Genomic DNA, 6000 nt, shown 5'->3' on the forward strand with positions numbered 1-6000 from the left:
ATGAGGGAGTGGCGGTAGGGGGACTGTGGGTATATTTGTCCTCCTCAAATTTTAGTCCTGCCTCTTGGATCTGAGGTCTACAGTCTACCCGTTGCTTTATTTATTTATTTATTTAAATATTTTATTTATTTATTTAACAGACAGATCACAAGTAGGCAGAGAGGCAGGCAGAGAGAGAGAAGGGGAAGCAGGCTCCCTGCTGAGCAGAGAGCCCAATGCGGGGGGAACCGAGCTGAAGGCAGAGGCTTTAACACAGTGAACCACCCAGGCGCCCCTACCCGTTGCTTTAATGAGAGTTTACAGAGTACTGAGAGCACAACGCCAGACACGGACAGAGTCTGAGCACATCATTTAGTGACAGACAAAGATTTATTTACTGGACAGTCCAATAAAAGCCAAGTTATTCATAGATACAGTGTGTGCTAGAGAAGACTTAGCTTGTTGTAGTAGGAAGAATTTTAGAGTGAGAGTAAGCATATTCCTGGATTCCAGTCTTGGCTCTGTTATTAATTCAGGGTCATGTGACTTTGGCCGAGCCATTAACCTCTCTGGGCTTCAGCAGCCCTGGAGATGAAATGGAGATAGTGAATCAAAGGACGGCTAAGGCCCTTTTTGGGTCTCACACTCTGGAATGAATGTGGCCTGTGTGTTCAGAAGAGCGAGTAATTACTCTGGGGTAGAATGAGCAAGAGTTTTCATAATAGAACTAGGGTAGTTTGTTCATTTTCTACAAGGTCTGATTTCTCTGTTGCAAAAAAACCCAGAGTACAGAAATGTCAGATGTAGATTGCCAATATCCCTAGTAATCTTTGCTTCACAGATAAATACGGTTAACTGTTTGGAATTTTTTCTTCCAGATATTTTAATTATAAGTGCTACTTACAATCATTACTATTGCTAAGTGCTAATTATAATCATTACTATCTGTATTAAAATGGAACGCCAAGTATATGTTTCTTCAACAAATTCTTGTGAATTTAAAATTATATCCTGGGCACCCTTCCACCATGTCATCACATACATCTCATTATGTTTATTAGTACAGGGTGTTGCACTGTGTCTGTGAGCTGTACTTTCTTTAGCCAACGCCTATTGACAACATAGAAATTGCTCTTTTTTTTTTCTTTTTGATTATAAACACTGATTCTAACACTATAAAATTTCTTGTATACCCATGTCCTAAAATTCAGTCTTGACGTTGCCAGCCTCTCTTCCCATTCCCGTCTGTCACCAGGTCCCGGTGCTGTCACTCAGTGTCTCAGGAAGCCAGCTGTGTCCTTCTCTCCATCCAAAGACCTCCGCTTCATTCAAGTGGAGGTCCAACAACAGGTCCTACAACCACAGCCCCTTCGTGGGTCTTCTCTCTCCCCAGCTCTGCTGCCAGAGAAGCAAATCTTGTGACTTCTACATTGAAAACCTTCAATAGCTTCTCACTGTTCTTAAGGCCACTGACTTATAATGCCTGTCCGGTCTATAAATTTGCTTTACAATCCATTGGCATAGGCTCTGGGATGCATGAGTGTGTTTTTTATCTGCACCCTAGGCTGGAGATTGGCTTGTGGACCACGTGGGAGGCAGTAGGAAGACGACCTTTACCCTTGCTCAACTCTAGATAGTGGAGGTTTGGACATCCACCAAAAACCCCTAAGTGAATAGGAAGGATCACATTGGTAGAGGTCAGATTATGTATAGCTCGTGGCCAACAAGGCCCTCCGCCTCCTGCCTACCTCTCCTGGTACTCCTCGTGCTCAGAACACTTCTAGGAACACTGTCCCCTCTGGACGTGTGACTGCGCTGTTTCCTCCCCTGCCGCGGGAGCTCCCAGGCCTCCTGCGATCTCACCCTCTTGTCTCACGTGTACATGGTTCCTCAGAGAAGCCCTTCCTCCCTCTCAGCCCAGGCCCCAGCTCCCATTCCATACCCTGGCAGTGCCCAGGACCTCGCTCCCCACCGTCCACACAGAAAGGTAGAGGGACACGTCTGTGGTGATCACGCTGATAACTATGAGACTGTGTCCGGGTCTGTTCTGTTCACCTTTGTATCCCTGCCAGCTGGCCTGGCCTCCGCAGACATTTGCTCAATAGAACCTTTAGATCTTAGTCCACACAGCATTAGTAGAGGGGGGGAAAAAAGCTTTTTATGGCACTAAGTTCACTAACTAGAATAGGCCCGCTATAGTGAAAACACTTTACAATAAAGTTCTTAAAATAATCCAATCAAACTCACAAAGTAAAGGATGCAGAATTTATAAAATACCAAAGGTGAGGCAAAGGCTGTCTCTTTTAAATACTATAAATGCCGAGTTGGTTATTCTGAAAATCCTTCACGGAAACGAGGACCAGGAAAAAGTCATCATCCTCATGCCTCATTTCTCCCGATTTTACAGTTTCCTTTAGTCTCGGCACTTACAGAATGATTTTAGCATGTAACTAAGTTCTGCTTTCTCAAAAAACTCACACTTGTCTCCTCTAATGAAGTCCTTGGCACCCTCTCTATTTCCCACTAATATAAACATGGAATTGTGACTCCATCCCCCCTGCCGCACCCTCCCGGTTTCTTTCTATGCTTGAGGTAGACAGAGCATTTAAAACAGACCCTAGACAGACATTTCACTGGTGACTTTATAATAAGGAAAGTTATATATCTGGTTAGAAATTCGGGGCAAATCCTGTGCATCTAAAATGTGAAGTCTGCTGTCACTCCGTGTGGCTTTTATAGATGGTAAAGCTGGAGTGAGCTGTGGGGGGATGGGGGTCACCTGATCGCCTCCCCCATCCCATCCTTTCCTTCCCTTCCAAACCCCACGATGCTGCTCTGGTCCAAACCTCACATTTTACACCTGAGAAAACTGGAGGCCACAGGCTGAGACTCAGAGTTATTATTACACGTCTACGAAGGGCGGATGCATGCAAGGAGAAACTGTCAGGTAGCTTCCCAGTTTTACGGATAAGGACGCTGAAAGCCCAGAAATTAAGTGAAATTCCTGGGGTCCCACATCAAATGGCAGAACTGGGATTCAAGGTTGATGACGGTCCAGCCGTCATTTGGGGCTTTCTGGGAACATGGGTCCCAGCCTTTACTCCTCCAGGATCACTCAGGAAGGGCAGCAGACCAAATGCCTTAGTGATGGAAGAAAATACAACCTTGCTCCCAGCGTCTTTTTAAAAGGCTCACATGAACTAAACAGACGGTCAGCACTTACAAAAAGAAGTGAGTAAAGACATTTAATGGGACCAAACATGCATAGGACGCTGTCATATGTGTTTGAGGGGATGATTCTGATGGCTTCTGACTAAAGGCATGCGCGGACGTGTGCGTCACCCAGTCACACCTGCCATTAGGGGCCCCACAAAGTGCTAGGGTGGCAAATTCTTCGGTGGGTTTTTTTTTTCCTGTTTGTTTGCTTGTTCTGCTTTTTGTTCGTCTAATTGACTCTTACAGGGTAACTGCCCGTCAAGGGTGCAATTTCAGTAATTTTACTTTCTCTAAAGATACTTCAGCTTTTTTTTTTTTTTTTTTTTTTTGATTACGTGGAAGTCACATTCCTTTTGCTCCATTAAATCTTTGAATTCAGGCAGGGTATTATTGGAAGACAACCCTCTAGCTTTCTCTACACCAGAGGGCTGTGACCGCTCTACCCTTCCCTTTGTTTTCAGGCTCACCTCCCCAGAACCACATCTCAGCCCTGCACTTCAGCACAGGAAACGCTGGCCTTTACCCTTGACAAGAGAAAGCCGCCCATCAGTAATGGAGGCTGAACTAACCTAAGGTGGGAGGGTCAGGCCTCCTTCAGCGATCTTCTGAGGCTGGACCTCTGCCTGGGTTGCAGGGCCGCAGTGAAACTGTTACTGTGTCCATTTCCAGGACATTTGGCCTCCCTCACCAAAACCAAATCCCGTTGAGGATCATAAAGCCTGTCCCATCAAGTTCAAAAGAGAATTCAGATAAATTGGACTTTGTAAACTAAATCTTGACTGTCTAGCCAATTAACTCTGTTTTATGATTCTTTTTAGAAATGACTGCAGCAGTAAATGCATCCTGGGACATGCCAGACAGGCAGCAAACCAGGGTTTCATGTCCCAGGATGGCAGCAAACCAGGATTCAAACCCAGGTTGGTCATCGTGACCCTGACCTTAAAACTCGAACTCTCCCAACTTCCCTAGGGTGCCCAGCAGAGGCTGGGAAACACAACGGAGAAAGAATTGCTTTGAAGTCTTTCAAGTCAAAGAGTACAGGGCTTGGGGAGTGGGGGGAGGGAGTGGAGCCTAGGGGTCCTGCCTTTGTTTTGCCCCTGACTTGCTGGGTATCCTAGAAAGAACAGCTTTCTCTCCCCAGGCTTTGGTAGTCTTATCCCTAAAACCAGGTGTTTGGATCAGTGAAGCTCCTTTCCAGGTCATGATTCTGTAATCTACAGACATTTTCAGAGCATTAGCTTAGTTGCTTAAGAAAATAGGCTTAAAATTTTACTTGGAGAAAAGAAAGATCTTTTTATCACTGAAAGAATCAAAGGAAAAGGTTGCAAAATTACATCATTTGAAATATAAAGTGTGATTTGTTGGCACTGGAATCAACACAGGGATTCAACTCGATAAGGAAAAGAGATGGGGGCGAAATGTTTTTATGAGGCATTTTTAAGTTTCCATGAAATAATTACTTTAAAATCCCCAATTTAAACTTTCGAGCATCTGAGTTTGGCACAGTATCTATGAGGAAGGAAGGAAGGAAGGAAGGGAACCCCAGAGCAAAAATTGATCAGTTTGATAATTTCCTCCAAAAACCAAACAGAAAACCTGCAGAGTGCTTTGTGGGTTAGTCAGAAGACTTGGCTTGGAGTCAGTAGAACAGAGTTCAAGTCTTAGCTGAGTGACATCCCGACCTCTCACTGTCCTTAACTTATGAAAGGGGCATAATAATCCTATCTCTACAGATGTCACGGGGAAGATCTAATAAACTGAAGAACTATAGGAAGAGCTGTTCCATTATAACTCACTGCCTGCCAAAAACAATTCTTTCACTACATACAGGGAAGGACAAGGGATAGAGATTTGGAACTTTGTTTGAACTTCTTAGCCAAACTTCTGAGCCAAAGCTGAAAAACTGCTACGACTCAAAGGAGTGGGAGAAGCTGCCTGAAAGCAAACAGAAAATCAAAACTACTGTTCCACCAGAAAGGATCTTCCTTTTCAGGGCTAAAGAAGGCAGAAATAACATCCCAGCCTTAAAGTGTGGGAAACGCAGTTCAGACCTTGGCAATCCAGAACCATCTTTCTTCCTTCCTTTTTTTTTTTTTTTTTTTCTTTCCTCAGAATGCAAGTTCTCAGGCTTTGGTTCTCAGACTCCACTGTACTTAGGAATCGTCCGGGGATGTTGTTAGGATGCTGATTCTGATTCCACAGATCTGAGGTAGCATCAAGACTGCATTTCTAACCATCTCCCAGGTGGACCGCCATGTTGCCGGTCCATGGACACCACTTTTGAGTAAAAAGGTCTTGGCTTTCTAAGGAAAAAATGGTGGAGGGTTGCTTCTGGAGACACGAGGACATGGATTTGAAAGCTGTCTTCATCAGCTCTTCACTGTGGGGCCTCGGGCGTGTAACTTCTCTGTATAATGAGACTAATACCTGTCTTATATAAGTGATAGGAGATCCTTTGAGATACTAATAAATAGATAACAATTCTTTTCAAATTAGTCTTTCCCTTGGCTCCCCTAAGCTCATTCTCTTGTCCCTTACTACTCTTTTCTGATGATCCAGCTGGCTTATTTCTCTTTACTCCGAATCTCATTGTTTACACAGCTTGGGTGCCCATGCACACACACCATACGTTCTTTGAGGGCACAGTTGTCCCTGATTTTATTTCTTTTACCACATAAATCAAGCCAAAGTATTCTTAAAGTTAAATTGGGTTCATATGGAACCCTGAGTTGTATGATAACACCATCCCTCCCTGTCCCTGTAGAGTCCTGAAGCAGAGGCAGAACAGTGTGCTGGTTACAAACA

The 6000-nt window shown here is 44.3% G+C and overlaps 1 protein-coding gene across 1 annotated transcript in view; it reads right to left on the reverse strand.

Annotated features, from left to right (window-relative positions):
* The window catches only part of LOC111149350 (chromosome unknown C4orf19 homolog), a 76474-nt gene extending 74491 nt beyond the window's left edge, over window positions 1-1983 (reverse strand). The window contains exon 1 of the mRNA XM_022506346.1: window positions 1922-1983. The gene's annotated coding sequence lies outside the window, so the exon portion shown is untranslated. The remainder of the gene's footprint in view (window positions 1-1921) is intronic.
* Between the last annotated feature and the right edge of the window lie 4017 nt (window positions 1984-6000).

Source organism: Enhydra lutris, unplaced genomic scaffold (genome assembly GCF_002288905.1).
Source record: "Enhydra lutris kenyoni isolate GAN:26980312 unplaced genomic scaffold, ASM228890v2 scaffoldscaffold21, whole genome shotgun sequence".
NCBI classification, from domain to species: domain Eukaryota; kingdom Metazoa; phylum Chordata; class Mammalia; order Carnivora; family Mustelidae; genus Enhydra; species Enhydra lutris.